Genomic DNA, 11,167 nt, shown 5'->3' with positions numbered 1-11,167 from the left:
TTGATTTCATTATCTTTGGTCTATTTTTTAGAGTAACTTTTAAAGCCAAAGCCTTCAGATTGACTGTTAATATGTCCTTTCTCACCTATGGGAGAAAGGTAATTCAAGGCAAGTGCTGTTTAACTTCTGTTCTAAGCACTTGGAAATTATTATCTCATGTAATTCTCACTCAACCCTACAAGATAGCATGATGGTTTTAAAGTATGTCCTCAAATTCTTTGATACTCCTCCTTTCAAAAGCTGGAGCCTGCCTTCCCCTTGCATGTGGACTGTACTTAGTAACATCCTTCCAACATACAGAATATGTTGGAAGTTACAGTTTATAACTTCTGAGAATAGATCATAAAAGTTCATATAATCATTAGGGTTTCTTCTTTGCTCTTCCCCTTCTTTGCTCTAGGGGAAATCAGTTACCATGTCATAAGCAAAGTTCCATGTGACAAGAACTGAGGCCTCCTGCCAACAGCCACTGGTGTGAGCCATCTTGGAAACGGATCCTCCAACATGTCAAGCCTTCATGTGATTGCAGCCATGGTCTACAGGTCTACATATTGATTCGAACCTCATGAACAAACCTGAACCAAAACCATTCAGCTCCCCAAATTCTGAGCCACAGAAAATGTGAGATAAATGTTTATTGTTTTGAGACACTGTTTTGAGGTAATTTGTTACACAGCAAGAGAGAACTAATACAGATCAGTTCTATTGTTATCCATATTTGACAGATTAGAAATCAAAGCACAGAGAAGCTAAGTCACTTGCCAAAGATCACACTGCTGGAAAATGGTGGAGTCAGAATTCAAACCCAAGAAACCTTGCTCCAGAATCTATGCTCTTCACCATAGTATGCTTTCTTACTTCTTATGCTTTCTTACTACCTAGTTTGAAACCTCATGGGTTTGAATTCCTGATGTCTGTTAGCTGATGGGTTCCATGGTTTCTGGGAGGATCCTCTTTTATTTGAGTTTGTCTTTGGAAGGCTGAGATCTTTGTTTTGCCTCCAGCTGTAATCAGGACCAAGGACTAAAGACTCTATCTCAGGTCATTCTTTTATTCAAAAAATTCTTATTGAATACAATACTAAATGAGGCAGGAATCTGCCCCTGATTTCTTTATAAGCTAATAAATCATCAGGTAAGGTAAAGTGTAAATAGGCTTATAATGTGGGTTAACAGAGAAAGAACATGTAAATCAGATAGTGCGGACAAGGCAGGAGTGATTGCAGGGAGAGTTTCCTGGAAGAGATGGTGATGAAGCCGAATTTTTGAAAAATAAGAACGAATTAGCAAGATAAAGAGGTGGGGTGTCCTTTTCAGAAAAGAGCAAATGTGGATTCTCATGGAGAAAAACAGTACGACATAGGCCCTTAGTACTTCATGCAAATATTTTAACCATGTTGGGTTTGGTTTGATTTCCTCACATGTAAGACAGAAATAAAACCGCCTATTCCTTCAGACTGTGGAGAAAATGCTTTGGAGGACACCTGACTGGCTCAGTCATTTGAGCGTCTACCTTCAGCTCTTGGATAATGATCCCAGGAGCTTGGGATTGAGCCCCATGTTGGGGAGCCTGCTTCTCCCTCTCTCCCCTGATCTTGCTCTCTCTCACTATCTCTCTCCTTCTCTAATAAATAAAATGTTTTAAAAAATGCTTTGGAAACCAAAAGTCTGGGGCAAATACTTGTTATTTTACGCCTTGTAAAGTTCAGCAGCTCTGTTGGTGACATAGTGTTGAATTTACTTTGGCAAGATGCCCCCACTCCACTCACCAGGTTCACTCAAATTTAAATTTCAATTCTATAACTGGGACTGACTCCCTGAATCCCAGCTGCATGACCATGAGCTGGTTATATGATCAATTTCAAATTATACTTCCTATTTCTGTAACATTAGAATGAAACTCATAATTTATATGTCAATTACTAAATGTTAATATTCTACCTTCCTCCTCTTGGTTAGTCCTAGGTCATCTATGAGGGAAGACGGGTTAGGTTAAAGTTATAGCTAGCATTAGACAGTTGGCTGAAGAAAACCTGAAGCACTGAATAAAGATCACAGTCTAAAAGTTCTGAAGAAGAAAGAGATGGAAAAAAGATTCTTCTTTTCTTAATGTGGTTTTTAGGGAGGCCTAGAGAAGGACCAGTCTGAGAGAGATCAAAGGATATGTAGTTAAGAATATGGCAGAATAAGAAGGAACTTGTCAAGGTAGCATTTCCAAACTAGAGACGAATTGGGATGGGTAATATGTTTAGAGGAATGATTGGCCATGAAGTATGGCTATAGAGATGATGCCAGGGGTGCTAGAAATCTTGCCAAAGTGGTAAGACAAGAAAAAGAAATGAAAGGTTTAAGAAGAATCAGGAGTGACACAGAGTAAGTTTTTATCTTCAAGATAGAGAAATGTAAGTTACAAATAACCTTATAGACAAATTTCCATGGGCTAAATCAGGGACTGGCAAGCTACAGACAGAAGTCCAAATCTGACCTGCTGTTTTTGTAAATAAAATTTTATTGGAACACAGCCATGACCATTCATTTATGTAATGTATATGGTTGCTTTTGCATTACAATGATAGAGTTGAGAAACTGACAGAAACCATATAGCCCACAAAGCCAGAAATATTCACCAACTAGCGCTTTATATAAAAAGTTTGCCAAAATGTGTGCTAGACAAATGAGTCAATAAAATGCCTGGTTAGAGCCAGAAGGCTAAGTGGAAGGCTTAATAGCCATCTTCATATATTTGAAGAACTGAGATGAGGAAATAGTCTGGTTACATATTGTTTCAAAAGGTAGGATCAGGGCCAAAACAAATGAATTACTGGGGAGGTATGCTTTGGGTTACTGTCATAAAGTATTCTCTAACTTGTAGATCTGTTTAACAAAGGAGAAGGGGGCACCTGAGTGGCTCAGTGGGTTAAGCCGCTGCCTTTGGTTCAGGTCATGATCTCAGGGTCCTGGGATTGAGTCTCGCATCGGGCTCTCTGCTAAGCAGGGAGCCTGCTTCCCTCTCTCTCTCTCTGCCTGCCTCTCTGCCTACTTGTGGTCTCTCTCTGTCAAATAAATAAATAAAATCTTTAAAAACAAAAAAACAACAAAGGAGAAGCTATCTTGGATGGCAGTCTTTTCATTGTTGATAGAGGGACTTAAATAGAAAGAGGCACAGTGTTTAGCACAGCAGGTGTTTGATAGATATTGAACAAATATTAGAGTGAATGAATACTGTCTATAATGGTTAATTATAAAAATAATGGCTCATAACTTCTTATTGAGCATGTATCATATGTCAGACATGTTCTAAGCACAGTGTGCATAATACCTCATTTAATTTTTATAATAACATGATCAGTAGCAGAAACTACTAATTATTCTCAAAAATCTGTTCTCATTTTTCTCAGTAATAGAAACTCTGAATTTTAGCCAAGCATATGACCATCCCTCTATCGGCCTTACTATTAGCTAGATGTACTCATGTCACTAAGTTATTACTAATTAGAAATAAAGAGAAGTGTTTGCTATTTCCGGGAAGTGTCTTTGAACAGAAAGCGTGTGCCTTTCTTCTCCCTCTTTCTCCTTTCTGCTGACTGGAGGGAAGGCATGATGACCGGAGCTGAAGCAGCCATGTTAAACCATGAGGTAAATATAAGAATGGACACCTTTCATAGTAAAGAAATAAGATAGAAGCCTGGGTGCTTGTTTCCTGGATTTGGGGGAAAGAAAAAGAAAATTTTATGTTGTTTAAGCCACCACTATTTTAGGTTTTCTGTCACTCACACCCAAACCTTTTCCTAACTAATAAAGGTGAATACCATCATCACCCCCATTTTATGGATGATGCTCAGAGTATTTGAATGGCTTATTGAAAAGTAGAGATATAACAAAGAAGCTGTAGAGAGAGAATTATGGCATTGGAAGGAAAATTATATTCACTAATTTACAGTATGTCTCCACTTTTATGTTTCTGGGCTAGATGAAATCTAGTGTCATAAAGAACAATTAAATGAGAAAAATATTAAATACAAGCACATTGTTTTTTATGATTGTAAATGTCAGAAGGAGGTGGGATTTAACAACAAGAACAACAAAAACTATAAGATAACTATCAATTATTTATTTATTGTAAAGATTTTATTTATTTATTTGACAGAGATCCCAAGTAGGCAGAGAGGCAGGCAGAGAGAGAGAGAGAGAGGAGGAAGCAGGCTCCCTGAGGAGCAGAGAGCCTGATGTGGGGCTCGATCCCAGGACCCTGGGATCACGACCTGAGCCAAAGGCAGAGGCTTTAACCCACTGAGCCACCCAGGTGACCCAACTATCAATTATTTACTAAGCACCTGTTGCATTTCAAGTTCAGAAGCAAGGTAGTTGTAGACCAGGAAATCAGTAAAGCTCTGGGGGTGGGGGATTTAACTTGGAACTTTACAGAGAGGTAGCAATTACTCTTATCCGTAACCAAAAAAGAGACCTTGGGAAAAAGGAATAGAGTAAAGAAAGATAAAGAAGTAGGAAAGGGGCGCCTGGGTGGCTCAGTGGGTTAAAGCCTCTGCCTTCGGCTCAGATCATGATCTCAGGGTCCTGGGATTGAGCCCCGCATCAGGCTCTCTGCTTTGCGGGGAGACTGCTTCCTCCTCTCTCTCTGCCTGCCTCTCTGCCTAGTTGTGATTTCTCTCTGTCAAATAAATAAAATATAAAAAAAAAGAAGTAGGAAAATACAATGCATAGTTATGAATTCATCTGAAGTTCTTAGGAGAACATTTAATCCAATTAAAGAAAGTGAAAACTGTTCAGTAATTTCACCATCATGAAGAGAAATACTAGGGCAACTGTTAAAGCTGGTAATGGGATGTAACATTTCTATTTCATATTCAAACTTAAAGGATTTTATAGACTCACTGGTAGTATCACATATATGACAGATAAACAACCATACGACAGTTATTTACTTATGCATTCTTTTCCACAAAGCCGACTCTGCAAAGAGATTAAAGAAAATATTTTGCCTGCACAGCTCTTCCTCCCTTTCTCCTTACTACAGGCACACCCACACCCAAACCCTACATGATGAGTCAGTCATCACTCTTCTCCACTGAATGTCTGCTGCTCCACTCCCTCCTGGCCTCCTTTCTCTGAACATTACGATGGAAACTCCATAACTTACAAAGAAACAAAGCTTTCAAAACATTCCCAAAGGCACTGGTGCACTAATCTGGGTCATTTTCTAAGACCCCACAGACTTAACCCTTCATGACTTCCACTCCCTTTATCAGAAAAATTTCAAAGTCTGGGAGGCTAGACTGGTGACCCAGAAAACCCAGAGACACCTTAATCTTTATACTCTGTGTATATTAAACATCAGGAATTAACGTATAGGTAGATGCCAAAGTTATGCAAATATTTTTGAACTAATACATTGATAAGGTTGCCATATAGTAAAATAGAGGATCACCAAAAAAGTTTGTTCATTACAGGTTAATTCTCAATTGTAAAACTCACAAAGAAAGGAAATCCTCACTGTAAACACAGTCTCTGAGCAGCCTGCAAATCACCCCCTACTGCTCTCCCAGAAATGTGGAGTCACAGACATTATTAGAAATTTAATCCAAGATTGGAGGTAGATAGGATTGCAGTGTTCTGACACTCAAAGGACTCCCTCTCCTTTGCTGTAGTACAATCATGTCAAGAATTTCTGCAGTTATGCATATGTGCAGACATGCACACAAAGATGCACGGTTTTTTAAAAGCTTTTATTTATTTATTTGACAGACAGAGATCACAAGTAGACAGAGATCACAAGTAGGCAGAGAGGCAGGCAGAGAGAGAGAGAGAGGAAGGGAAGCAGGCTCCCCGCCGGGCAGAGAGCCCGACGCAGGGCTCAATCCCAGGACCCTGGGACCATGACCTGAGCCGAAGGCAGAGGCTTAACCCACTGAGCCACCCAGGCACCCCAAAGATGCACGTTTTTGATAAGAGAGGTGAGAAAGGAAAAAAGTGAGCAGCAGAAGGTAGCAAGAGACTCTCCATGATTTAGTCCCAGTCTATTTTTTCCAGCTTCACCACTGACCAATACCCCCCAAGAAGATATCCTGTTATACTTGTCTTTTTGCCATGTATTCAATCAGCCTAGCACTAATGCCTTTGTGCATTTCCCTTTCCACTGTTTCCTAACTCTGCTAAGATTCCATTGCCCAGCTTAAATGACATTCCCCCTCTGTAGCCCTCTCTGATACCTACTTAACAGCATTAATTGTTCTCATCTGTTTCCCACAAAAAGAACTACATTTCACCAGTACAACCTGTCATGAAACACTATACTGTAGCAATTGATTATATAGGACCCCTGCATGGATTGAAAGCTTGTGAAGAACAGAGACCTTGCATCCTTCAGCTTAAGGAGGTTCATAGATACCCTGCACCCCACATTCCTGGTACAGTTTACAGGTATATAGCCTCAACAGACATTTTATTCTCTCCTTCTTTTCCATGGCTCTTTGAACCCAATCCTTGTCCATTAGGACCTGGATTCCTTAGGAGCTTTCAGTTTCCTAATTCTAACCTCCTCCTGTTTCAATACAACCCATATGATTTTCAGAAAAATATTTCCCACCACTTGTCTGCCTTTTGGTTAAGATCAAGTGCAGAAAAATACTCATATTATATTACTCATATCATATTACTCCTTTACGTGAGATAAAAGGAGATAAAAGGGACTATCATTTTATCTAGTACAGTAAATCCACACCTTAGCCTCATCCTTAAGAACATCACCAATTTAAAAAAGAATTCCTATACTACTGGTGTTTACCCCAAAGATACAAATGTAGTGATCCAAAGGAGCACCCACACTCCAATGTTTATAGCAGCAATGTCCACAATAGCCAAACTGTGGGAAGAACCCAGATGTCCATTGACAGATGAATGGATAAAGATGTGGTACATATACACAATGGAATATTACACAGCCATCAAAAAACCCCAAATCTTGCCATTTGCAATGATGTGGATGGAACTACAGGGTATTATGCTAAGCAAAGTAAGTCTCACTCATATGTGGAATTTAAGAAACAAGGCAGAGGATCATAGGGGAAGAGAGAAAAAAAAATGAAAGACAATGAAAGGGAGACAAACCATAAGAGACTCTTAATCTTAGTAAACAAACTGAGGGTTGCTGGAGGGGAGCAGGTGAGGGGATGTGGTAACTGGATGAAGGACATTGGGAAGGGTATATATTATAATGAGCACTGGGTATTATATAATACCGATGAATAACAGACCTGTACCCCTGAAACAAATACTACATTATGTTAATTAACTGAATTTAAATTTTAAAAAATACTTTCAGTATTCTTAAAAAAAAAAAAAGAATTCCTATAGCAGCAATGTCCACAATGTCCACAATAGCCAAAATATGGAAAGAGCCCAGATGTCCACCAACAGATGAATGGATAAAGAAGATGTAATATATATATCAAATATTATATACATCATATATACACATATATATATACATGGGTATGTATATATGATAGAATATTACTCAGCCATCAAAAAGAATGAGCTCTTGCTATTTGCAATGACATGGATAGAACTAGAGGGTATTATGCTAAATGAAACAAGTCAGTCAAAGAACGACAAATATATGATTTCACTCATATGTGGAATTTAAAACAAAACAGATGAACATAGAGGAAAGGAAGGAAAAATAAAATATGATAAAAACAAAGAGGGAGGCAAACCATAAGAGACTCTTAACTATAGGAAACAAACTGAGGGTTTCTAGAGGGGAGGTGGGTGGGGGATGGAGTAACTGGGTGATGGACATTAAGGATGGCCCGTGATGCAATGAGCACTGGGTGTTATATGCATGTTGTATGATAATTGGGCCTAGCAGTTGTCTTAGTTATAAGTGATATTCATGTAAGAGCAAATTTAAAAGAAGAAAGAAAGAAAGAAAACTCTGTAGATCCTGGGGAGATGGGGAAGCCCTTCTTGACTATTTTCTGCATGTCACAGATGAAAGAGCTGCTGCATGGCCAGGCTGTTTTTACAATGTGTGTGCTGCTTATGGAATGTCACACAGATGAGCTGCATTTGCTCATAGGAAACAGAGGACAGTGGGTGAATAAATTGTGTAGGTTAGGTAGAGGCAGTGGCAGAGTCAAACATACAGCTCTGTGGAGCCGACACAGGAAAATCAAGTCATGCATGGTACTGTCTGAATATAAACGCTTAATAAATTATTAAAACAAAGGATTAGCGTCAAATTATCACTCTTCACAGATGATATGATACTATATGTGGAAAACCCAAAAGACTCCACTCCAAAACTGCTAGAACTTGTACAGGAATTCAGTAAAGTGTCAGGATATAAAATCAATGCACAGAAATCAGTTGCATTTCTGTACACCAACAACAAGACAGAAGAAAGAGAAATTAAGGAGTCAATCCCATTTACAATTGCACCCAAAACTCTAAGATACCTAGGAATAAACCTAACCAAAGAGGCTAAGAATCTATACGCAGAAAACTATAAAGTACTCATGAAAGAAATTGAGGAAGACACAAAGAAATGGAAAAATGTTCCATGCTCCGGGATTGGAAGAAAAATATTGTGAAAATGTCCATGCTACCTAAAGCAATCTACACATTTAATGCAATCCCTATCAAAATACCACCCATTTTTTTCAAAGAAATGGAACAAATCATCCTAAAATTTATATGGAACCAGAAAAGACCTCGAATAGCCAAAGGAATATTGAAAAAGAAAGCCAAAGTTGGTGGCATCACAATTCCGGACTTCAAGCTCTATTACAAAGCTGTCATCATCATGACCATGCCAGCATGGTCCTGGCACAAAAACAGACACATAGATCAATGGAACAGAATAGAGAGCCCAGAAATAGACCCTCAACTCTATGGTCAACTAATCTTCGACAAAGCAGGAAAGAACGTCCAATGGAAAAAAGACAGCCTCTTCAATAAATGGTGCTGGGAAAATTGGACAGCCACATGCAGAGAAATGAAATTGGACCACTTCCTTACACCACACATGAAAATAGACTCAAAATGGATGAAGGACCTCAATGTGAGAAAGGAATCCATCAAAATCTTTGAGGAGAACGCAGGCAGCAACCTCTTCGACCTCAGCCGCAGCAACATCTTCCTAGGAACATCGGCAAAGGCAAGGAAAGCAAGGGCAAAAATGAACTATTGGGATTTCATCAAGATCAAAAGCTTTGGCACAGCAAAGGAAACAGTTAACAAAACCAAAGACAACTGACAGAATGGGAGAAGATATTTGCAAACGACATATCAGATAAAGGGCTAGTGTCCAAAATCTATAAAGAACTTAGCAAACTCAACACCCAAAGAACAAACAATCCAATCAAGAAATGGGCAGAGGACATGAACAAGACATTTCTGAAAAGAAGACATCAAGATGGCCAACAGACACAAGAAAAAGTACTCCACATCACTCGACATCAGGGAAATACAAATCAAAACCACAATGAGATATCACCTCACACCAGTCAGAATGGCTAAAATTAACAAGTCAGGAAATAACGGAGGCTGGTGAGGATGCAGAGAAAGGGGAACCCTCCTACACTGTTGGTGGGAATGCAAGCTGGTGCAACCACTCTGGAAAACAGCATGAAGGTTCCTCAAAATGTTGAAAGTAGAACTACCCTATGACCCAGCAATTGCACTACTGGGTATTTACCCTAAAGATACAAACGCAGTGATCCGAAGGGGCACGTGCACCCGAATGTTTATAGCAGCAATGTCTACAATAGCCAAACTATGGAAAGAACCTAGATGTCCATCAACAGATGAATGGATAAAGAAGAGTGGTATATATATAAAATGGAATACTATGTAGCCATCAAAAGAAATGAAATCTTGCCATTTGCGATGATGTGGATGGAACTAGAGGGTATCATGCTTAGTGAAATAAGTCAATCGGAGAAAGACAACTATCATATGATCTCCCTGATATGAGGACATGGAGATGCAACATGGGGGGTTAGGGGGATAGGAGAAGAATAAATGAAACAAGATGGGATTGGGAGGGAGACAAACCATAAATGACTCTTAATCTCACAAAACAAACTGGGGGTTGCTGGGGGGAGGTGGGATTGGGAGAGGGGGAGCGGGCTATGGACATTGGGGAGGGGAGGCGAACCATGAGAGACTATGGACTCTGAAAAACAACCTGAGGGTTTTGAAGGGTCAGGGGTGGGAGGTTGGGGGAACAGGTGGTGGGTGATGGGGAGGGCACGTTTTGCATGGAGCACTGGGTGTTGTGCAAAAAGAATGAATACTGTTACGCTGAAAAAATTAATAAAAAGGGAAAAAAAAATGGATCACAAAATGGATCCTAAGTGTAAAAGCTAAAATTATAAAACTTCTAATAGGAAACATAGGAGAAAATTTTTACAACTACTGGAACAAGCAGAAATTTCTGAACACAAAAGTATAAACCACAAAAGAAAAACAATTGATAAATTGCAACATAATTAAAAACATCTGCTCTTCAAAAGACAAGCCATTATTGTATGGTAGAAAATACTTGTAAAATAAATATCTAATAAAGGATCTGCTTCTAGAACACATAAAAAACTCCTATAACTCAATAAGTAGAGAAACAACCCGATTTTTTTAAATGGGCAAAAGTTTGAAAAAGCACCTTACAAAAGAATACAAATAACCAACAAGCACATGAAAAGATGTTCAAGGTTATCAGTCACCAGGGAAATACCAATTAAAATCACAATGAGATAGAACTTCATCCCCACTAGAACAGCTAATACTAAAATGACCATACCAAAGTTGGTGCAAACTTGGAGAAACTGGAATATTGTGGTGGGAATATAAGGTGATACAGCCACTTTTGAAAACAGTTTGGCAAGTCTTATAAAGTTAAATATACATTTACCAGATGACCCAAAAACTCCACTGGTAGAAGAAAAATAAAAGCATATACCCACAAATAGACTTGTATGCAAATGTCTTTAGTAGCTTTATTCATAACAGCCCAAACTGTTGGGAAATGACCCAAAAGTCTATCAAAAGATAAATAAAACACCTGTTGTATATTCATATGGTCAAAGTCTGCTCAGAAAATAAAGGAATGGGGGCGCCTGGGTGGCTCAGTGGGTTAAGGCGCTGCC

The 11,167-nt window shown here is 39.0% G+C and overlaps 1 protein-coding gene across 2 annotated transcripts in view; it reads right to left on the bottom strand.

Moving 5' to 3' along the window:
• PLCE1 (phospholipase C epsilon 1) overlaps positions 1–11,167 on the bottom strand; it is a 319,088-nt gene that overhangs the window by 282,153 nt on the left and 25,768 nt on the right. The window lies entirely within an intron of this gene.

The sequence above is a fragment of the Meles meles genome, chromosome 13 (assembly GCF_922984935.1).
Source record: "Meles meles chromosome 13, mMelMel3.1 paternal haplotype, whole genome shotgun sequence".
Taxonomy (NCBI): domain Eukaryota; kingdom Metazoa; phylum Chordata; class Mammalia; order Carnivora; family Mustelidae; genus Meles; species Meles meles.
This window is presented reverse-complemented; position numbering and strand designations above follow the sequence as displayed.